General features: G+C 46.5%; 1 long non-coding RNA gene across 2 annotated transcripts; it reads right to left on the bottom strand.

The window, feature by feature from the left end:
• On the bottom strand, positions 1-22,782 carry LOC135398095 (uncharacterized). Of its 2 annotated transcripts, none has more exons than XR_010423994.1 (4): positions 22,730-22,782; positions 4,378-4,524; positions 3,867-3,995; positions 1-49 (listed from the first exon to the last, which is right to left on the bottom strand). It is a non-coding gene; the product is annotated as an uncharacterized LOC135398095 (long non-coding RNA). The 2 variants fall into 2 exon arrangements; XR_010423993.1 differs by having other exon boundaries at positions 43-52.
• Between the last annotated feature and the right edge of the window lie 1,915 nt (positions 22,783-24,697).

Below are 24,697 nucleotides of genomic sequence, written 5' to 3' on the forward strand. Positions count from 1 at the left end.
GAAGAACCACGTGTGGTGACACCCCAAGAAGCCCGAAATGCACTCCGAACTGCTTTGGCGTTGTTTGAGCAAAATAATAATGTTCCCCAATGTTAGTGCCATACCTAAGAGCTTAGGACAATTTGGTGCCTTAATCTTGCACAAACGAGTCATATTCATGCATATGCATTATGAAATAAGCACAGGCCTCTTGAACATTTTAAAATATAGTGTTTCACTTATCCGGAGTACCGTTTGCACATTTTCGTTGGTAACCGTCAAGCCGGATAGGGTCGACTGTATATAATAATGTCTGTGCATAAGCATACTGCTTTTAACTGCATAAGAAACGTCCCAATTACAGTGACGTAACTGGAAGCTAAAGCTGCCAGCATAATGTCTTCCCCGAGTACAATGCCTAATTTTTATTAAAAGCGTCTGCTGAAAGCCGACGCACAAGCTTCGTGCCGCACACACGGTGCTAGTTCAAGAACATGGGTCTCCTCCCAGTACGACTACTGGTACAAGCTGTGCTGCACTATACTGTGCTATGCTGTGCTGTGCTGTGTCACCATACTAGTTAAGCTTTAGCCAATCGCCCGGTTGGATCCCGGTTATGGTTACTGAGCTTCGTTCTGTCTTGTTCTACACATATTATTCGCAAAAAGGGAAAAATAAACGTTTAGGGCCAATACAGTAGAGCTCCTTGCAGTGAGAACTTAGCTAAGTAAGTTTTCCTAATGATCGGCGAGCCAAATTTATTTCTTGTTATTTTATCTATTTAGTTACGTTCTGTGCTGTTGCCAAAGGGGACTGATTCCCTGTCGAGGCACACACACACTACACTCTAAATCGTTTCACACCTTTAAAGGTGTAAAATAGGTGTATTAACAAAGATCACACCCCTTTCACACCCTATAACTTTGTTTTGGAAATTCCTGAGGGTGTAACAATGGTGTACTACACCCTTAGGTGAAATATGGTGATAGTGTGTCGCCAGGGTGTAGAAAGGGAGTATGTTTGTTTTCGTTCACATGAACAAAAGTAAATATATACAGGGAACAGGAAGTTACATTACAAAAGTGCATGCCCTGGATTTACAACACGTCTACAATCTGGTAATGCATGCAGATTTAGAAGATCTGTTGAGAGAGTGCTTAAATTTCTTAAAACACGTTGCTCCTCATTGCAAGACAGAACAAATACATGATAGTGCTCATCATACTCAACTGTAGTTAATGTTTGTATGAGAAAAATGGTATCAGAGTTAATAACATGTATGCCTGCAATCTCAATGAACACGGATAAGTCCTCCTCGGAAGATTCTTTGGCAAGCCAACAGCAAATGTGTTATCATTATCAACTGCACTTTTCACATAGACTATAGATTCTGCGTGAATATCACGGTCATGAATGTAACTCTGAATTGCTTCTGGGGCATATTGAAGTAGTATCTCCTTGGAACCATCAGTAGATGTGGCATTTCTCATGAAGGGCTGCGACCACACATGCATTTGATAAAATTGATGCCTTCTTGCTAATGAAAGTGTTATGTTCTTAAAATGTCAATTTTTTCTAGCAACATCTTTAAAATGCTGGTGTTTCCCTTCGAAACGCGTACAACCATACAGATAGAAAAGGACCAAACATCCTGATGAGTCGCGAATAATGAACAACGTAATGCATTAGAGGGGTTAGATATTTGTGGGTACAACACTGTAAAGCGTTGAAGAAGCGAATAAATGCAGCGTTCTAAGTAATGAACACGCATATGGGGGAGGTGCCTGCTCATGAGAAGGTCTACAGTTTCACGAAAAGCTATATATACAGCTGCCATGCTTCACTGCCATGCACAGCTGCCACGCCATACATGATTGTCTGTATGTCGGCTGTGCATGTTTACACACATATTTAATCACCTTGATGTGCATACATATATGGACCTCAATGTGATTATACGCAATATGCTGGTAATTGTGAAAACACAGTTACCAGCATATTGCCAGAAACCCAACAGTTTTATTCGGCATTACACCCTTTACACCCCAATTGCCATGAGGGTGTTAAAATACACCTTAAAAGGTGTGCGCCATGAACATTTTGATTTACACCCTTTAAGGTGTAAAACAATTTAGAGTGTACATTGAGTAAAACACAGTCAATGAAAACACGACAGAGACCTCTCAACGTACCCGTGTAGGCGTGTACTAAGGTAGGACAACAAATAAAATAAAATAAATAGCACAGAATAAGGCCAAAAAGTAAGAATAGAAAATCCATATGAGCAGCTCTGCTCCTCTTCCACGTACGGATACACGATGCCAAAATTACATGTAGTACTGCCGACAGCATAAATGGTTTGAAAACCGCTGAGAAAGAGTCGTGTTGGTGCCTCCTAAGATGGCGATTTTAGAAACCCGTGTTTAAAGTGAGGCAGAACGTCTCCAACTACGAGGGGTGTTCAAGTCAAACTGGGACTTTCTGTCTCCTGAGTCTACAAATGGCTCGCGCTACTTCTTTTTCATCATTTTCACACGCGACAGGCCTCCGCGTTCACCACTTGGTGGTCCAAAGTTTGTGCAAAACAGAAGACACGTGCTGGACAAGATGGCCGACAACGAGGTGAGCGCGCACATCGAGCAGCGAATTGTCATGAAGTTTCTCGTGAATGAAGACGTAAAGTCATCTGAAATTCACAGAAGACTTCAGGCTCAGTATGGCCACGATACACTTAGCCGCAGCAAAGCGTTTGAGTGGTGCAAACGGTTCCGAGACGGCCGTACATCAGTGCAGGACGATCCCGACCGGGGCGGCTCAGAGCCCAGTGTCAGAGTCCCTGAGAACATCCAACTTGTGGAGCGCCTGATCCTCAAGGACCGACGGATAACATGTCTCGAACTGGCTCGAAAGACGGACCTTTCTGTGGGAACGTTGAACACTATCATTCATGAACACCTCCAGTTTCAGAAAGTTAGTGTCCGTTGGGTCCCGAGACAGCTCTCCGTGTTTGACCGGCAGAGAAGACTGGAAATCTCCCAAGATCTATGGTACCGTTTGGACACTGAAGGACAGCCGTTCCTTGATCGGATCATCACGTGCGATGAAATGTGGGTGCACCATTTCACTCCTGAGTCTAAACGCGCATCAAAACAGTGGAAGCATCCGGGCTCGCCAGCTCCCAAGAAGTTCCGAAGCACCCCGTCTGCGGGTATAGGTCATGGCCACGGTTTTCTGGGTCAAGGCTGGTGTTGTTCATGTTGATTTTCTGCCCAGTGGTACCACCATCAATAGCGCATATTACTGCCAGGTTCTCAGGAATGTGCATAAGGCGCTGAAGCAAAAGCGGCCGGGCCTCATCAACAAAAGAGTCCTCCTCCTACAGGACAATGCACGCCCGCATACCGCTCATCTCACGACACGCACCTTACAGGAACTTGGCTGGGAGTTGCTGCCACATCCCCCTTACAGTTCAGACCTCGCCCCCAATCATTTCCATCTCTTCGGGCCACTGAAGGCGCTCCTTGGGGGCCGCCACTTCAGCTGCGACGACGAGGTCAAGAATGCGGTCCAATCATGGCTGCTACGCGCAGGTAAGGATTTCTACGCTGCTGACATCCAAGCCCTCGTGAAACGCTGGGACAAGTGCATTGGTGCAGCTGGAGATTACGTTGCAAAATAAAATTAATTTCTCGCCTGTAAGTTCATTTTACTTTTGCGAGAAATGAAAAGTCCCCGTTTCACTTGAGCACCCCTCGTATAGTTTGCAACGCATTTAGGCGCCAAGCCTAACCGATATGCAATTTTATTCATCTAACCACTCCCATAACCTTTGCTCCACACCAGAGCAATCGTCTGCACGCTTCACAGCACGATGCCATTTATCATACCTTTCAAAGAGGCGAACACGTCATGCCAGGTCGAAGGTCAGCAGGTGGGACTGGGGTGAGATTTGTCCACTGGCGTTTGATGACGTGCCCTTCTGAGATAAAACATCGTCTTCCTGATAACATGAAGCTCTGTTGGAGAACGAATGATTCGTTTAATACCTGCGTCGCACGCCAAGCCCTACATGCAAAACAAGAGAACTAGACGAGGCAACGACATGGTCTTGCGTAGAGGTCAGTAAGAGGCCACTGAAATTGAACGAGGTAAACCGAGTGAACACAACTCTGGTATAGAAGGAATCGTATACACTCGAGTACGGGGGCAAGTGTCCATGGCAAATACGGTGATCATACATATATACGGTACCTGCACGGTAGGCACTTGGTGCGGGCATATTCATCAGCCACGAATTTTTGCAAGCATTGAGCTCCCTTCTTTATAGTGCAACGACGCTCTGGAGATGTCAACGGTATCCCTCTATACACAGAGATGCTCTGAGTCCTCAGCACTCACGTTCGCTGCAGCTCTTTAATGGGGCTACCTTTTCTTAGGTGTTTCCGCTGAAGAAGAGAACAGGTTGGACTCGACAAAAATGGTGTGGTCAGCGCCGGAACGTTGGGTAAGTTCCCATATGAGTCACCACCTTCCAGTGATAGCATCCTGAAAAAGTCGTCAAAGATACACAAAATGTCCATGTAAATGGCACCACATTAATTAAATTATGGCACCACATTAAAGTAAATGGTATGTCCTATTATAATGCCATATTTCCATGGCGTATAAGAACGTCTTTAAAAATGTTAATGCGTATTCTGGACCGATACTATCGTTCCGGAGCACTAGCATGTGCGAATCCAAGTATACCGGCCACTTCAAGAACCGTGTAGCGTGGTTGCGAAATTGGCATATCAGATTTCACAGAATTGAGTAGAAATTTCACGTAATGAATTAGCTCGATTGTACCTGAGAGAAAATGATCTTTCGTATATGGTTGTTGGAGCCCGTGCTTCACAAAGATGTTTTGATGCGTCTTTTAAGCTCTTCAGTTTCTCCGGCGCAATGTATGGTTTAAGTTAATACCACTATACATGGAGAGCTTTGTACAATGCTGGAAAAACGTTTACGGAACACGCTCCGGCGCATCCCTTCCTCAGAGTGACACGCTAGCAACGAATGGCACCGTACGGACTTACAAACAGGTGACTGGGTTACCTAGACACATGTCTGAAAGCCCGTGCGGTCCCATTTGCTGCTAGCGTGTCATTCTGATGAAGGAATGCGCCGGAACATGTTCCGTAAACTTTTGTCCGGCACTGTACGAGCAACACTGTCTGTTAGTATAAATAACACTGTCTGTTGACATGTGTCAGTGTGAGGTATAGAAGAAATAAATCAATTTTAAGTGCCATAGAGGAAAGTTAAAAGCACTTCTACGTCTGTACTCGATCCCCCCCCCCTCGAGCCTCCCCCCTCGAGCCTCCCCCTCTTTCCCTCTACCAAGATACATATATGTATATGCGCAACCCATTGAGATGCGTGTAAGGATCTCCTGAAGCCTTTGATGTTGAACTCTCATTGTTTATCTTTCAGTCTTTGCTCAAGAAAACTTCTCTCGCCAAACCCGACAGAACGTGGAACGGTCTACCGAGAAGCAGGCCGAACTACTCCTCCGTAGCAAGAAGAATCGGGCTTGCGGGATCGAGAAGGGGCATCCAAGTGAGATCCCCCGCGTTCCCGCTCCAGTAGACACGGGGGAGTACTGAGCTGTGCTCGCAATCTGCTCTGCGGCCAACGCCCTGTAATTACCACGGCTCTGTGATTGACGTTAAGTGCAGCGGCGACACCTAGCGTGTCTTAGTTCATCTCGAAAAGCAGACGGTATGCCGCTGTTCTGCGAAAAGAAGAAGGGGGTGCTCTCATTAGAGTGCGCTCAATCAAGGACTTGATCTCAGTACGATTCCAGAAGCCAAATGGCCGTCTGCAAGACTTACGGTTGACTTCAAAAGAGAAGCCAATGCGTTAAGCCTGAGCCCGTGTGTGCGCTCATTGGAATGTTAGCTGCAGAGGCTTAATGACGGAGATGTATTAACTGTCTGGGTCTGTGAAGGCTCATTGTGAAGTGGTCTGAGGTTTATTGGGGTGTGTGCTTGGTGCTTGCTTGCTTCGCAGATTTAATGATGGCTAGTAGTAGGGTATTGCGGGCCGGTAGGAGGAAGAGTCTTAGTGCGTTGGGGAACTTGGGATCAGTAGGACATAAAGAGCCTGTTACTGCGGACGCGAAGCTCAGTTATACAATTTTGGTTTCGCTGGTTCTAAGAACTTTCGGTTGCTACGTACACGTCGTGCGACTTGATAATGTCAACTTTTTCTTTTTCCTTTCTTTTTTTGCTCATCTATGTGCACGATTGTGCCATGCATGAAAGATTACGAAGTGCTTCGAATTCCTGTTGTACTTGAAAGAGAGTTAAAGTTTTTAGAGGGAGAGAGAGAGCAAAAAGAGAGGAATCTTGGGTCTTCTTTTATGCCCTTTTCGAGGGCTTTGCTCTTCTGAAACGGTATCACCGTAACCTGCATTCGAAATATCACTGGCTCTGTGCAGTAGCACACTTCACCAAGTTGACGCCGCCCAAGTATATATATAGTTGAGAGCAGAAAAGTAAAAAGTACAAGCGCGACACCGCATACTCGTGCTATGTAATTTTCACAGGACAGCGGACTCCGGTCACAATTACTCTAATGGACTTGTCGGCTGAACCGAAGTGTAGCTGTCGGCAGGCATTGTGGTACAGTCTGTATTTCACCTCTATATCCACTTTGTTGGCGTACGCCTAGAGTGTATGAGGTCACCTGGCATGTGTGATCCGTCTATTTGATTCACTTCTCACTGAAGCAATCACCCGCCGTAACTTCTGAGGTGCCGCAGCTCATATCATCATCATATACCTGTTATTGTTGTTCCTACCTAATAAATCAAAGCAGGAAGGACTGTGCCTTGGGTTTGTACTTGCGTTCATGCAAGGGTGGCCCAAAATTATCATATAAAGAACGAAGCTGTCCATGAAAGCACCTATATAGCAGGAGCTTCAAGTTTTTATTTGTGTTGAATCTGTGTGCATTACGGATCTCGATGCGTGGGGCGGAACTCGGGTCTATATGCAATGACGGTCACCTTCTACGTCAGTATGTGCCGCTGCACTTCTGAACCTAGGAAGTCTTAAAAAGTAACAAAAAAAGAGTCTTCGTTTCTTTTTTCTTTTAAAAATGAATCAATCAAGAGACCGAAGGCAACAAAATGGTGACATAAGGAAAAAAGATAAGTGCGAGTTTAGAGCTTGCGATATACGATGTCCATGTTGTGTTCTAACTGTTCTTTGACTTGCGTTCTTTGAAAGAGTGCAGGAGAACTGCGTTCTACGACGCTTCCGTCAATTTTGTGACATCCCCTACCACACTAACGAGCCAATTTACGACAAATAAAAACTTATGCGTAAGCCAGGAAGGTTGAAAAATTGGGAAGTATACGAGAAGTGCACGAGAGCGAAAAAGAAAGAAAAACGGAACCAGGACACGTCAGCACCAGCATTCACACGCACACAATCTGACAGCTCGCCAGGACAAATGCCACCAGACCAACAGGAACAACTCCGCTGCGACAAAAAGAAGAAAAAGAAAGAAAGCCCAGCAGAACAAGATATAGCCTCTTCCTCATTGAAGAGAGCTCGCTTCTCGGAACTCGCAGAACGTCGGATCAAAATATAACTGAGAGTAAGATGTCGGCTCGGCGACGATTCTCGGAATCATGCTCTCCTCCTGGCGACTTGAGGAGATCTCTGTTTGGCCAACGCCTGGCGCCGCCGCCGCCGAAGAGTGACGTGTGTCCGCCGCAAAAAGCAAACGGAGGGAGGCGGGAGGGGGGAATTCTTGGAGTGACAGACGTTGTGCTGGGAAGTGTGATAACGCAAGCTGTGTACGATAGAGCAGGTGAGAAAGTTCTAAGTGGGATCTGGCAAATAGAGGAGTGCAAAGAATTCTGAGATGGCGGCGGCCGCGATGGTGATGACGATAGTGCTGCCGGACGCGAAATGGGGGTCGGAACAAGAAGTGAGGGTAGCGGGGAAAGGATATACTTGTTTCAGGGAGCGAAAAAAGAAGAGGGGGGGGGGAGTGAACGCAGCTTAACTGCGTGGAAGTGTTCTGCGATGGTGTGCGAGATAGTGAAGGGTAATAGTCGATAAGGCCAATAAAGGAGAATCACCCTGGAAAGTGTGAATAGTGGTATACACTGGTGACGACTTTATAGTCGATTTCTAAGGATTTTTGATACCTGCTCGCCTTCCTGTTGCTACCGTAGGAGGTGCTGCAGTTAACGGTAGTCGTTTGTGAGGGTAGTTCTTTGATTTGCGCCCACATAGACATTCAAAATTGAGAAAATTGCTGAGTGCGATGATCCCTTTTTTAAAGGAACCGATCGGCTACCCAATGCATCGATGTCGAGAGAGTTGGTCGCTTTCCCCTAATAACCACAATAGGAGCCCGATCTACAGCTTGTCGCTATCCCCATACCCCGGTGGTGGTAGTAAGCCTGCCACGCTCGGGCGGGCAACGTCACGACTAACGCAGGGCGGATAGTTAGTCTTGGGCCGATTTCACAGGGAACCGCACTGTCAGTTGTCTTAAACTCCCCCCCCCCCCGAGGTCCGAGGAAAACCCGGGGAAAACACCCAGATGGCACGGCCGGCGCCAGCCAGGATTTGAACCCGGGTCACCTCCTAGAGATGGTGGTGGAATTGCCTGAAGTGCTCGCCGTTGTCGACCGTCACGGCAACGTGGCAGGCGTGACGACGTGGGCAACGTCACGACAAACGCTCTAGGAGAATGTACGTCCTATGCCGGCTTCTAAGGGAACTCTGCCGACATATGTCACCTCCCTGTCTCGGCATGGAATGCCATAACGACAAGGCTACGAGCGCCGGCATAACGCGCATAACTGCATAACGCCCGTTAAATGCATCACTTCGCCCACGGTACGCCGCGAGCTCCTGCGCGAGACTACGTGAGTGCCACGATACGGGGGGGGGGGGGGGTATAACCAATCACGCTATTCCTAATCTCCGTGTTTATGTGTATCATTTTAAAGAAACGGCGTGCTGGTGTGGTGTGGCAGTTTGCATACCTGACTGGAAATCAGAAGACCGAGGTTCGATTTCTGGCGTCAGCACCGCTTTTCCCTGAGTTGTGTGAGTTCGATGATGCACATGATCAAGATATACATTAAGATTTCCGGGGGGGAATTTATTGGCAGAAAAAACAAGAAAAGGAAAGAGGGGAAAGGTCAGCCATGCAGCACGCCGGCTTGCTATTCTCTAAACCAAAAAAGAAAAAAAGGAAAACACATAAAGAAGACGTAAATAAATAAATAAATAAGAGAAAAACAACAAAAAATGGGAAAAGAAACCCGCCTCACGGGGAGCCCAGGAGGCCCGTATCACGCAGAAAGCGGAGCACCGCTTTTGTGACACTCCACTGGCTAGCTCACTGCACGGGGCCAAGGACTGTTGCGAGGGAAACGTCCGTCCGTCCGTCCGTGCACCCAAGCTCTGAGAGGTGTTGCCAGAGCACGGCCCGATGATGATGCCAGTGGAGGTGATGGGAGATATCGTCTTCTACGGCGCAGCAGGGGCAAGTGGTAGATGGGATTTCCTGGGGATATCGGTACGTCCTGTCCATTCTGGTTCGCAGGAAGATCTTCCGTATACGTACACTTGTTAGACCGGCCCATAATGCCGCTATATTCACCTCCGAATACACACGCAATACCGTCTGCGCTGCTACTGCGGGCGACGAGAATCCGGTACTCACGCGCGCAACTCTTCACATGCCCCGTGATATGTGAACCGGGACAACCACCGCTGCCACTTTTCCTATGAGACACTTAACGCGAACGTCACAGCCAAGGTGACTCTCCGAAATGACCAATCTACATCGCGGGCCATTTTCTGTTTCTTCGCTTCATCTCGCGCCAAGGGAGAGAAGGGTTTTCGACGATGCGACGTACGGGACAGAATCTTCACGGGATAGAATCCCTTAAGAGACGCCGCTGTAAAAATGAGCTCCTGAATCTGTTCGTGCGAGCATATATGAGGGTTATTTTAAATGCATGTTTAGGTCGTGTATATGTCTCATTTGTGTCTTGGATAAATACTGGTCAGTGGGCATGCCTAGCTTGTGGTCGTACAGTACGTACATAGTACATACACTTAAGTCTAACACATTTCCTTCCATGAGCCAACGCTGGTAGCCTTTGACAGGATCTGTGATGGAGAACACCTATTATATCTATTAAAAATGAATCAAGCAGCCAATCTTTGAATTTCTTTCTCTTTTTTTCAATTTGTTAATGTTGTTTTGGGCCTGGGGGTCCCATACTAATCGAGGAGTACTCAAGTGTGGAACGAATTTTTGCCTTGTAAGCCTGAGGTCCTTAGAAGTGTTCTGCAGTTTTCGTCGTGGTAAGTATAATTTCTTTCTTGCTGTGAAACTGTTGTATCGTGAGTTGCGCGATATGTCCGTTGGCAATCTGGTAACCTGCCATGACTTGGACTCATCTCTAACTTGTCTATTGCTTTTAGTTCTTAGCCACTAGGCGGCTTTTTTGTCGAATGCATATTATTAGCTGAAGTAACCAAGTAAACGTTGTTGTTGATTTTGGATCCTGGACTGGGTAGTTCTTTCTCCCGTCGACACGACAGAACAAAACGGCGACAAGAAGTACGCATCTACAGCCACAGTATGAGTATATTTGCACCTACCCCCCTCCCCACCCGCCGCATCCTTTGCACCCTTTGCAAGCTCCGTTGCAATTCTAGCCAACGCCAAGACAACCGGAAAGTCATTGGAAGCTGTGGCGATGGGTTTTGGTTTTTCAAAACTACTTGCATGCGATTGCTGACGCACATTCATTCACGCCGACTTGGGAAAAGGCAATACTTCTGCACACTCTCGGTGTCGAAGGGCAGCGTATATTTCAAGCCCTGCATACAACGACAGGGACAGCGATACCAGAAAGCAAGACAGCAGACGTACTATAGCAGGCATATTTTGGATAAGCGTATTGAAAAGATGCCCAACGTTGCTGTGCTGCGCGTCACCGATATGGTGCACGGACACAACTGCAAGAGGAGTCGACGCAGGCTTTTGTTGGCGAGCTTGGATGCTTGGCATCGATGTACGACTTTGGTGACCTCGAGGACGCCGCCGCCAAGGACCAGTTATTGTAAGGTACTGTGGTTCCTGCTCTGCGTGACCGTCTCTCAATTGAAGGTGGTCAGCTATCACTGGAAGCGGCAGTTTCGTTGGCTGTCACGCTGGAAGAAGCAGTGAAAGTGATTTCACTGATGAAACTCTTCCGCTCCTCAGCGAAAGAGTTTCATCATGGCGGAAGTACAGAGAGTTGAAACGAAGGGTCAGCAACGTGGGATGAGGATCCAACCACGAAAGGGAATAGTCCGGTAACAAAGGGGGGAGGGGGACAAACTAACTTTTCAACGCGCTGGTAAGCAGCTGACATGCTATTGTTGCGGGGAAATTGGTCATTTTGCCAATGAGTGGAAATGTCGAGCGGTAAATAAAAAATGCGGAACATGTGGAAGATGGGGACATGTCATTAGGACCTGTCGAAATTTGAAAACTGCAGTCGAATTAAATAACGAAGAGGCTGCGGTGCTGAAAACTGAGGACGGACCAAATGCCGCAGATGTTTTGTTGCAAGACGTTCAACGGTACCAACTTGGCAGTTGGTACCGGGTCAGCGACTTCGCTAATGGGGAAAGATGTGTTCGATGATAATTTTTAAAGGAAGTTTCCGTTCTCACAGCCGCCAAGTACGCTGGTGATTTACAATGATCAGAAGATAGTGGTACACGTTTGTTTTGAGGCAAAACTCACCATCAGGAACAGAGTGACAACAGTACTATTCTTCGTGGTGCCGCACAGCACAACGCTGTTAGACCGGTTTCACACAAACGTTTTTCCCGTTCGTGTTTGTCACGGGGGCGAGAAACGGATCCATTAAAGTCTATGGTGCCATTCACACGTGCATGTTTGTTTACGGACCGTGTGTCCGTGCAAAGAAACTCTCGGCGTGCCCTGGTTCTGGCCGGTCTTTTCACGCACTGGGCTCGCCGTGTAGTTGCGCGTTTTGACACAACCTGATTCCTCTTTCGTGTGCATCCTGATACTGATAGAAGTAAGAGATGAATGAAGAAATGGAAGAGAGCGTTCTTTGACGTATAGGCCACACTCAAGGACAGCGGCCTTAAAAGATAGGGGAGACATTCGTTTCTGCTGTTTCTGTAGAATTGTAAGGTCCGTCTTTTTCGGCCTGCCGTTTCGCCATTCTGTGATTTCAAGCCATGACTCTCAGACCTTCATACCGCGTCATTTTTGCCTGCCGTTTCTGTGACTAATGATTTACGACAAAAAATGTTACGAGCAGGGGGCGTTTTTAATTGCATTCTTTTGTCAGCATGCACAGAGGCAGAACTTGTACATATAAAAACATATGTAACAATATCAAAAACTATTGTAATATCCATGATATGATCGCTAATGGAGCAAGAGCAATATGTACGTACTTGAAACAGAGAGGTAATAAAATTCCAACGTCCTGATATCGTAGAGGAGCAGGAGCGACAGAAGATGCATACAAGGGGAGTGTGGTGCCAGAGAAACACGGGTAAGAAACGAACATGCAGTAATTTCACAGAGCGTGAACACGCGGGCTCAAACAGTGTGAATAGCAGCCATGAGCAATGATGGTCCGTTTTCTACCCACTATACATTTCGATATGACACGGAGGAAAAAACTCTGTAGTCTGAAAAGGCACGGTGTTAAGGTCGAGTTTGTTCCGTGAAAATCACTTACAATGGAAAGAAGAGATCAAGTTCCCCTTCTAGACCTTCGAGCCCATTTTTATGCTCTGGTAGACGAGAAGTTTGCTATACGTCTACACCAGCATACACAAATGGCGCATCCAGAAACGGCAAGTCTGTCTCGGCATTCGTCGTCCCATCCCATCCGAAGCCGTAGTGCAAGGACGACGCCTTTCGCATCCAATCTCATCAACAGCTGCGGAAATCTATGCCATCTTTTTATTTCTGCAGCTCATCGTTGATTTTACCCCGAGGGAATGGGTAGTCTACACTGACTCAAAATCTGCACTGCAAGTTATTGAAAATTCCGGCATACGAGACTCATCCCAACCCCTAGTCACGGACGTGTGAATGGCTTACTACCCCGTGTATGAAGCAGGCCACAGGTTGGTTTTCCAGTGGGTTCCAGCTCATTGTGGTGTCGTGGGGAATGAGCAGGCCGCAGAAGCAGCTCTCTCGCATCGGAAGCGGACCAGTATTGCACTGCTGAGAGGAGACCATCGTTCCATTCTGCGACGCCTCGTCCCACCACTGGCTTCCCGCCAGTGAAAGACCGACATTCTCCCCCCATCTATGCTGAGCAGAGTTGACCCAACGCTCGCTTTTCGCATGCCACTAAACACCTCTCGTCAAGATGCTGCATTAATTCATCGAATGCGACCCGATCTGGCTTTTACAGCTCAGTGGCGTTACCGCTTGAGACAAGTTGACTCTCCCAGATGCTGTCACTGTGGTGCTCTAGAAGGCCTACAGCACATTCTTCCTTATTGCCCACACTACCAACCGTCCCGAAACGCACACTCAGGGTCTCTAATGAGCTGGACTTTCTTTCGTTCCTTTTTCCTATCGAAATTACTTGGTCCCTGGCCGAATCCAACCCGCCAACGCTCTGCGCTCGAAGCTCTTTTGACCTTTCTGGACACAATCGGACTTGATCCTAATTGTGGAGGGGCTCATTATTTCATTCCCCATATCACCATCAGAAATGGGGTAGAGTATCGCCTCTGGCGATGAAACTTCCTATTCATAATCTTAATTAAAGTTATTGTTGCTTACAGTGAGGTGGAGGGGACTTACCGTCACGAACACGCCACTCGCGAGGAAATACGGTAGTGTGTGTGGCCAACATGAACCCGAATGAACCTGTGAAAAGCGAAAAAGCAGGCAAACGTCTCACACGCGGTGAGCAATCGGATGATTACCGAGAAAAAGAGGGTCCCAACACGGACGGCATTTCACGGACGCGAAAAACGTCACGTTAGCCGGATTCACACGATCGTCAAAACGGACCCATTGGAACCTATGGGGCTCGAATGCCATTGTTGTGTTTTTGAAGCACACGGACGACGAACGGTCGTGTGAAAAGGTCATGTGAATCCAGCCTTAGACCCATTTCATACTGCCGTTCCTCTCGTCCGTGTACTTCAAAAACAGAACCGAGAGGCAATCGAGCTCCGTAGATTCCAATGCATCCGATTTGCCTCCGTGAAAAAGACGGAGAAGAAAAACGGTAGTGTGAAATGGGCCTTACGATGAGACGAGGTAAGGCTGCTAAATATTTGCATTGAAGGGAAGACGTTGCAATGCTCGAACATTCATGAGTGCGCGAATGTATTGCCACAAACATACGAGGGGTGTTCAAGTCAAACCGGGACTTTCTGTCTCCTGAGTGTATAAATGGCTCGCGCTACTTCTTTTTCTTTAGCTGCGCCACTTTAGCTGCCACTTTAGCTGCGACGACGAGGTCAAGAATGCGGTCCGATCATGGCTGCTACGCGCCGGTAAGGATTGCTACGGTGCTGACATTCAAGCCCTCGTGAAACGCTCGGACAAATGCATTATTGCAGCTGGAGATTACGTTGAAAAATAAAACTAATTTCTCGCCTGTAAGTTCATTTTACTTTTGCGAAAAATGAAAAGTCCCGGTTTGTCTTGAACACCCCTCGTAGAATAGAATTTGGGCAATTTCTCCATATTTTTTAAAATTTACTTATCAACTTAGAATTTGGGCAGTTGTTTCGCAAGCAGATCGGATTGGCCAAGAGGTACACTCACAAAGTGGAAGTAAAACCGGGTGTTATACCTGTAGCATTGAAGTTACGTCGCCCACATCATCATCATCCAATGTATGTATGTGAGTGCGTGGCTAATTGTGTGTGGCGTTATTGTCATCTTGGTAAAACAAGGAATTGAGTCATTTACCCCAGAGCAAATTGTTGAACATGAATGTATGTGCTGTAAAATAAATTATTGCGGTAATGCCTTTGTAAGACCTCCGTCTTACAAAGGCCGTTCACGAGTAATTCTTCGTCGCACCTAATTAGTCAATAAAAATTTGAATAATTAATTAACTTTTCAATTATTGCTCTGGGAGCAAAGGTGTAAACTGGAACGCTGTAGCATGGCGAGAAACATCTAACCCAGGTGCTCCCGTCAACGTACATCTTGCATGACCTTTTTTCTCGCAAAAAAAAAAAAAAAAAAAAAAAGAGAGTGCGTGAAATTCAAAATTGTACCAGTGACAACCTTCGCGCGCAGCTTGGGTGCGCCTATAGGGTTCCTGTATAGGAACCCTATGTGCGCCACGACCGCACTGCCCTCATAAGTACGCCCAAGGAACCGTGCTGAGTTGATCTGTACAGTGCTAGCCTTGGAATGAACACCCAGATGCTGACGCATCGGGCATCCAGGAACGAACTTTGGCAACCTTCTTTCTTCAGGACAAGAAAAGAGAAAGGGAGAAAGAGCACCTTGGTTCCACAGTCCATGGCATTCTGACTGTGTACAAGCAATCAAGGGGATGCCGACGATGACAATCATACATCAATGCATTCCTAGACACGGAGGCCTGCACGTCTGTCCCCGTCAAAACATCTAGTGCCATACGCCAAAGCAGATGTGCAAGAACTATTAAGATATCTTACACAGGCTATGTGTAGACGGCAATGGCTACAAGCCGACGTACATTCCTTGTGCTACGTCTAGAAGACCCAGGGCTGAAATTTAGTCTTCTGTCCACGCTACATCGACCTGTTCAGACGCCTTTGTGCAGGTTCTGTTTGAACATCCGGTACGAGCGCCAATTCCTCCATAAAATAAGGAGGACTGATTCAGTGAACTGCACACATTGTGCAACCGTGGAAGAAACTGAGCACAAACGTGCACTGTTCCAGATATGCATCTCACAGGGCCACCGTGAAATCTTCTCTCGACCTACTGAACAACCGAGACTTTGACGTCGTAAGAGTGCTGGGCACTTGGCCGCCTGACAAGAGGGATGCCTTGTCAGCGCTTGCGACTATTACACAGAGTAGTTAATTGAAGACAGCTTACTAGGACCGTGTGCTTCATTGTGCATTATGCTAACCACTTGTTTGGTTTTGTGTTTGTTTTGACGTCTCTACGTAGGGCGGGCGAAAGCGGCGTTTTTTTATTTTTCTTCCGATTCTTTTTCTTCCCGTGGTGGGTTTATGGGAGCAGCCGAATTCGTCGTGTGATGAATTCAATATCCTCTTTTTATTTTTGTGTCAACATCAACATCAGTCGCTCTCAACAGCTTCTGCTAATACGCTATGCAAGGCCTTCGCGCAGCCCCTCAGCTTTTCCTTTCCCGACGTGCAGATGCAACGGTCTCATTGGATCGTGCTCAAACGAGGTACGAAAACAACTGCACGTGAGGTCAATGTGGTTTCATCTTTGTCACCATAGTGTTGTGGCCCGTCTGCGAATACCCCGTTAGTGCTGCTTTCTGAGTGGACAGACGCTTTGTCACGCGGCTTCTCCAATATTTTCTTTTTCTCATGCACAGAGACGTACTGTCGTATAGCGTATATTCAGAAGTGCCATTTATTACGGACGTAATCAAACTGCCTTCAGTGTACAGCGCGCAAACGTACCCAGACAGAGCACACTGCAATATGGAACAAAGGAAGACCAGAAATGAAGCGAATTGTAGCCGCGAACATTTTATGGTCCCTGCACAACACTTGCAGGTGTGCACTCGAAGCCGCGCGAAAACCGAGGAGACTCTAAAAATGCAAGAACTAATAACAGCACCTTTTATTGGCACTTTGCCTTTCCCATCATAACTTCAGTTTCTTTCGTTCCCCTCTTGCGCGTAATCGCACGAGGTTTACCCAAGGCAAACAAGACGTAACGGACCGGGATAGCTGGAACCGCTACACAAGTGGCCGGACGACCTCCACTCCATGCACTACTTGGATAGTCGAGGAAAATAACACCCGTTGTTAGTTGAAGAAACTCGACATTCCTCGCGCGCCCTCTCACATAAGGTAATCCCTATACGGATGCGTGCGATATACGGGGAAAGCTTCGCAAAATATGTTTAGGGTGTGTCACGCACCGAACGAATGTGCTGTCGAGATTTGAGACTATAAGGACGGGCAAATATATTTTAGTTCGAACATATGACGCTACAATGCCAGAAATGCGGAGGAAATAAGAAGAGATCATGTACGCCAAAATGGCGGAGTGGGCCTCTTGGCACACGACCGAATTAAAACTGGAGCACGAAACACGGACGAAGAAACACACCAGCAGTGACACTTGCTCCACTATCAACTGATTTCATTGGCAGCAATCCTTAAAAGGAGTTGCTGAAGGGAAAGGGGGAAACAAACAAATCACTTCTCAGGTTCTACATCTGCCTTCCAGATACTTCATTCCTTCACGTGTCAGTGCCACGGACCGTTCGCTGACAAATTTACCTTTGCCCAATCTCTCGATTAGAAAAGCTTCAAACACTAATTCCCTTTCAGTTTTTCTTTTGAACCTACCCTTGATCTGTGTTCTTGTAAAATCGGGTGTAAAACCACACTTCATTACATGCACTCCTAGTGTACAGCTGTGCCATTGGTGTTGTAGTTATGTGCGCCGGCGTGGTTCAGCGAAAACACATAAAGAATGCACATAGTTACATGACGAACTTGCTGAAAAACCTTCGAATTCCACATGCCACGCTTGATCGTTCGCTCGGCAAGACGTAAGATTATCCGAGACAGTAGAGTGGGTCCTACTCTCCATCACATCTCACTCGGTGAAAATCAAATAGTGCAGCACTTTCCAGTGTATAATGTGCCCATCATGCACTGTAAAAAGTGTCCAGAAGAGGCAGTGCGGAAGAGCCGTTCTTAGGGAGATAAAGTGAATGCTCTAGCCTCGGGCCCACTACACACTCGGGCATATAAGCATTGAAGTGCGATGTTCGGGAACGATCTAAAAAAGTGAATAAAGTGAATCGAGTAAAAACAGATGTCATAAGTACTGCTCGTACTCAACGCAAGGGCGTTTTTGTGTTATTCTTTTACGCATGAATAAATAGATGACAGTACATGCTACATGAAGGTCGCATAGTATGGGTACTAGTATATGGGGACCTCGGATTATTAACAAAGATTCGGGATTGAAGCCATATACCCTTACAGATATACATTTTACCAGTGCTTCCCAAACTCTGTTATCCCCTTATCTTTCGCTACATATTAGCTCCCCCCCCCCTCTATTTTTTTTTCGCGATGCCACAAGGTTTACGATTTCAGTGCGTGAACCGCAAAACACAATGTTGGCTTAAATCTTACTTATCACTGAAGTCAGAGTGAATCAGCCAGCTAGTAACCGTGGCAAATAGAAAACAAAAAAAATATAAATATATATGCCATGTCACCAGGAATGACTATTCCTAATGACTGAAGTGAGCTGTGTTGGAGCGCAGTTTGTCAAAACGAGGACAGAGGTTGGACGTAGCAACTCTGTTGCGTCTCGATGTTGAGCTGCGACCTTGTACTTTGTATTCATCGACAGTCAACTCAACCACGGTAAGCCAAGTTCACAAAAGTATGTCGTGGCAAATAGAAAGGGTAATCCTCATGGCTTTAGTACCTGAAGAGTATGTAGTTTCCTGTCAACCCTGCCCAATATTCTTGAAGTGATTTCAGTGGAAATTGTTCCTGTACCTCTTTCAACACACCGAAACGCTTCGCGACCCCTAACAGAACCTGTCGCGACACACACCTTGGGAAGCACTGCACTATACACTTTACGGCAGTGGTTCCCAAACCCTGGGTCGCTAGACGTTCCGAGGGGGGTCGCAAAGTGGCCCACAAATTAAAAAAAAAAATGCTACGCCATGCCCGCTCTTCTCCAGTACCAGGAAGCCCGTGGCAGCAGACCCGGAGGCTTCGCATAAACTCGCTTGAATGCGGGGTATACGGGACGCTTTCGATGCATCACACAGCCTCGCTTTCACGCCTGCTTTCACTTGTGCACGAGGGCAAAAATCTATGTCGTAAAATCCACTCACGCTCACCAAAGGCCACAGCGTCTGCGTCTACCGCGGCACACACGGACGCCCCGCTAAAGCCCCTTCGCCAAGCCTTCACGGTGCACCGCGCAGTGGCGTCTTCTCGAATTAGAGTGGACGCAAAAAACCGATTGGATAGGATTGGAAAAAGAAAGAAAAATATCGAGAGGTAAAAATCGAAGAAAACCGTTCCGCGTGCTTTGTCGCTGAGCGAAGCATGCCGCTGTGCAAGCATGCAGTTGTGCAGCATGCCGTTGTGCAATACTTTTTTGGGCCCCAGTCATCATCTTGTAATAAAGTTGTTGTCGTTTTACTTTTTGGGCCAAAGAACTCGCTCTCAATGCAGCTCCAATAAGATGTCAGTTTATCGTAGCTAACGTTCACGCGCTGAGATAGGAATACGTCCGGCATTGCAACGAGGGAAACCAGGGGTGCGGTGGGGTGGTGGTCGCGACGAGGTAGTGCATATTTTCATGGGCCGCGAGGCGGCAAAGTTTGGGGACCACTGCTTTACGTTTATGAACTACATGCTATGGAAGAAACTACGCATATTGCTGTTTTGAAAGAAGTAAATCGGGATATGTATCTAATCTTAAGTGGTAGTGAGTTGCAACTTCTAGCTGCAAAGTGTGGGTAAATTAGAAAACACCCTAAATTGTCCTGTACAGGAAGCTTCTGAGAACTAGTTCTAGTATGTGCAGCATTAGACTCGTATGTAAATGTAATGTGCGGCGTATTTACTTGGTTTTGTAGTATTGTGCGTGTAAGTAAAGATGGGCCGAAAAGTTACGTATTTTCTTACTTAGGGACTTTAATTACTGTGGACGTTAACGGTAATACAGACTTGTGATACCTGTGCACCATTTGCGCCAATATATTCATCCCCTGCGTGTTATGCACTGATGTGGTTATAGATCGAACCCTTTTCAAATTGCGTCAATTTTCGGGCGTGTGCGTTACATAGGAAAATATGGTGAAGTCAAACTTACTTCTCAATTTGAGATGACGCCGATATAAGACGTATATCAAAAGAAGACTGTTGTTGATATCACATGAGAACCGCAGGATAAGAACAATCTCCCGACTTGTCGTAAAAGTACGCAGCTTACGATTAAAGCAATTAAGATTTAAAAATAGCTATAAAGACTGTAGAATAAAGTAGAAAAATATAGTAACATTGGGAATTAAGCTGAAACATTTATTCGAAACACAAATAACAGAGGTAATTGGGATGGTCGTTATACCCTGTGAACATATTAAGCCTTTAGACCAGCATTTAGCCTTTAAACCACTGTTGGAGTGGTTGGTTCTAAATGGTGGTTCCTTCCACCATAAGCTGTATTCGGGTAGCACGCCTGAACATTTTACTTCGAAAGAGCCAAATGTTTGGCACGTGTGGTTACTGCACTCCGACAAAATCGGAAAGTGCATGATAATGGGTGCAGCGCTCATAATTAAAACATATGCCGTATTCCGATAAAGGTGAGCTGTCACTCATATAGCTCTCTGTATCACAACACTTTGTGTCCTGAAGTTCTATGGGTACTGCCTTTCGTGCTTTTTATCGCACGAGTTATCTGATATCCGAAGCTGCACCTATATTGGAGAGAAATTGTGCACGAGTAAAAATAAGAGAAAATATGCCGGCCACATCTTAGCGACAATTCGCATCAAAACGAGTGTTTTAACGGTTTAGTGTTTTTTACGGTCCGACAACGTTTACATCTTGGAAAAAGTTAAGACCTATTTAAACTGGAGGCTATTTGTCGTTTACCGAGAAACACAGCGAAACGTGAAACAAGAAAGAACGAAAATAATCAAGTACAATGAACCACAGTTCTATTAGAACTGTTACAAACCCATGTTTGCGAGAAAGATGCCAAGACACCATTCGAGCGGGCGACATGAGATGGTGATTCAGGGGAAGCTGAGAAGGCTAATCCACTTGGATAAACATGGGTGCTCAAAGATTCCCAGAATTTCTGCTACGAAAACTTCCGCAGTTCTGCGAAGCTCTCGAAGGGCACGAGGACAACGGACTCGAAGCATGTGGCGGTTAAAACAAAATAAAGAAAAAAACAAAACAAAAAGTAGAGCAGCAATTGGACAGTCGCTGGGACATGCTCAGCTGCCTGTCTGCTTCAACTAATACGATTTTGTCAGTTCGTTTTTCAACATCAAGACAACTTCTTTTCCTTTGGGTGGAACGATAAAATCAGAAAACACTGTCGGTGGATCAGGCAAGACAATGAATTCAAAAGGCTCCCGTCCTTCTGTCGTTTGCAGAAACCAATAAAAGAAACGAACGGACGTTCTATTTGCAGTATTGGTGGCACGAAGCTCGATCGAGGCGTCAAGTTTACGCAGAACAGTGGAATGAAACGGCAGCCTTCTTTCTTTTCTTTTTTCTATTCCACCTGCAAAACATACTATGTGTTCCTTGCTACTGAATGTCGCATGTGCGCATTCCACAACTTGCAGAATACTCAAACAATATTGCTCAACGAACAATCTAAGCAATCTAGCAACCATCTAATGCGTAAGCAGCTAGCATGTAAAAAGTAGAAATATCCAACAGCGAAGACGACGAGCGGCACCTCGTGCGCCAAAGCCTCATCACTCTGCTGATGCTACAGCCGCGCGCGTTCTCGTATATCAAATGAGGTGGCGCCACATGCTGCGCAAGTCCGCGAGATTAATGCGCACGAAGTCCCGGTGACATTTCTAGGACGCTCCTGAATGGCCGGAGAAACCATGTGCGCGCAAGAAGGTAAACAAAGGAACACTCGATGTAAAGTGTGCCCCAGGGGGGGCTAAAACTGCTCTGATTTCTGTATTAGAGGTCCCACTTTTCGTTGTGAATGATCATGGTTTATCGACAAAAGACAAACGAAAGTTTAACGCAATATGTTTGCTGATGTTTGAACTATTCGGCTCTCGTATAAGTTCGCTCGGGCGAGCAACCTATTTTGCCCGTTTTCTTCAAATTACGGTCTCGCGGAGTAGACAACTATTTGGGGCGAACTGCGAGTGTCCACGTAGAAACGGTAAATTTAGTCACGTGGCAGCTACAATGGTCTAGGCTATCGTGAACGAAAGGACGACGACAACCATGCCTCAGTACGCGTACGAACTTGCATCTCCCACTGTGAGGCAACTGGAGCCTGATACTGCGGCAGTGGCACCCGAACGGACAATGATCAGGCTCGTTCCTGGTAAAGTGTGAGACTCACTGTTATTAGACGTTAGAACTTCTACTGGGCCACTCAAAACAGCACTTTAAACTGTGACCTGCCGTGGTGCTCTTCGTTTCCGCCACGAAGGCCGAGCCTTGGTTGTGCACCGTGTTTGAACTGTTTCTGTAGCCACCGTAAAACACAGCGCAACACACAAACACTCCCTCAGCTGTAGAATGCCGTTGGGACCCGCCAGCAGCAGCAACATTTAATCACGTTCTCCCACCAACAGCGAAGCTGTGTGCGCTTTGGAAATAAAAAAGTGACACTACATCCAAATGCGACGAAGTACAGCCATAAATACAGCAGGTATTTAAAGCCGTATCACTTAGCAAAACGGAAAACACACGAAACATATGGTTTGTTCGCTACTGTTTACCTTTCTCTAGTTCGCACGTGGAGGCGACAGGGGCCCCAGCGAATGGGAGCGCGGCACGCCGCCGCGCACGTCATTTTACACCCTCACCCTCTTCTGCAGCGCACAAACGTACTTGCGGAGCGTTCTTTAATGGAGGGTCGGTTGCACCATGCATGCATTGTATACAAGGTATATCTAAACTGGTAGCGTAAACAAGCGAAAATACCAAATCAGACCCATCGGCAAAGCCACCAGCAAGAGGCGCGAGCGATCCTGGGTGTTGACAGTAGAGGTACAGTCGTAAACACAAAAACCTTACAACATGGGCGTGGCTTGTGTGTGTACTAATAGGTTATTCATAATTTCAATGTAGAAAAAACTTTCTGTTGCCCCGCTCGTGCATATATACGAAATCATCTACCACCCGAGTACATTTCCGTGTCCTGCTCCTTTTGCGCATGTGTCACAGTGGGCGTGTTTATCCCTGCATCCCTGTACCCGTGCATTGTGTCCGTGCATTGTAATGCTGAGTTGGTACACTTTTTGGGTTAAATAGGAAACGACGTTCACATCTCGGAGCTGTAGACCAAGAACCACCTGTGTGAACAGATAAATACAATGCATCCCCTGTTGCTGGCTTCGCGAAAAAAAAATTTCGTCATGGGACGAGCGGCCATGACAGCGTGAGTGTTAGCAGGAATCAGCTGTGCACCAACGATGCCATGTTTCGTTGCAATTTACCTATAATAGCCACTCACTGAATAAATGCAAACGTCTAATCACTAGGTGTACGTGTAGCTCTAGGAGAGAAATGGAAATTAACTGAATCTTCCTAATTTCTGTCTGGTCATCACGATGCCCTTCAGTTTGGAATTGTATAAATCTGTGATAACTCTATGTATTGCGAATTGATGTGTTTAATTAAACCTGATGTGAATTATTTTTCTGTATTCTCGTCTGGTGTTGTTGCTTGGGTGAGGGAAAGGGCATACAACGCGGACAAAGTGCGCGAATGTAAACGTGCCATGGCTAATTATGCACTACTTATTATTCATAGTGCTGACGTCATCCCCGACGTCATTTATTTACAATCGTAGTAGTCCGCTCAACGGATGGATGGCGCTGACAGTCTCTATCATGGCGTCATTATGAAGACACAGGGCCCTATGGGAGTTGCGCTACCTGTTTAGATATACCTTGCTGTATACATGCAAGAGTACTGAGGGAGAAGTCCGTGCCTTTCTATTGGTTCTCGAAATCACGTGATCTCTCCTATAGGGCTGCATAACCGGCGGGCATGTGTGCCCTACGTCAGCGCCAGATGAGGACGCACGGAGGACGAAACAGAGAACAGCGATCGTCCTCTGTGTTCGTCCACCTTCCGTCGCTTCAAAATGGAACTTTGCCAACCTTCCCAAATGTTACTCTATTCAGTTTCGATATTCGCGGCGTCGATTTCCAATGCGTCTATTACACACCCTGCTCCAGAGCTTGGCATGCAGGTTCTCATCGACGCATGTACGATGATGCAATGCATGTGGTGATGACGCAAACGAAAAACTCACTAGTCATAAGGCTTTTACTCAGTCCGAATTACCCCTTAACCGGGACAACGAACGCAAGCCTTGAATTTTTGGGTGAAGCAAGGACAGGTGGCAAACCTATAGCTGTATACTTTATAAATTATTCTACGGTAAAAGCGCCTGGTGACCTGCCGGCCGAAGAGGTGCCGTCGGTATAAATCGGGGTAGCCCACGTGGAGCTCCCTTCGATATGAGCCACTCACACGGGCCTAAGTTGCCTTTTTTCTGTATTTTCTCCTATTCAACGCGTCACACAACGGTTCGATCAGGGGCGCCTCGAATAACAAATATTTGAGAACCCTTGCATTACTGCATTTTTTTTAAAAAAACGACAGTTTTTAATTAGATGCAATACACGGTAAATGCGCATGAAAAAGCATGGCCAACTACCTCTCACTCCTAATCC

Source organism: Ornithodoros turicata, chromosome 6 (genome assembly GCF_037126465.1).
Source record: "Ornithodoros turicata isolate Travis chromosome 6, ASM3712646v1, whole genome shotgun sequence".
In the NCBI taxonomy this organism is placed as follows: Eukaryota; Metazoa; Arthropoda; class Arachnida; order Ixodida; family Argasidae; genus Ornithodoros; species Ornithodoros turicata.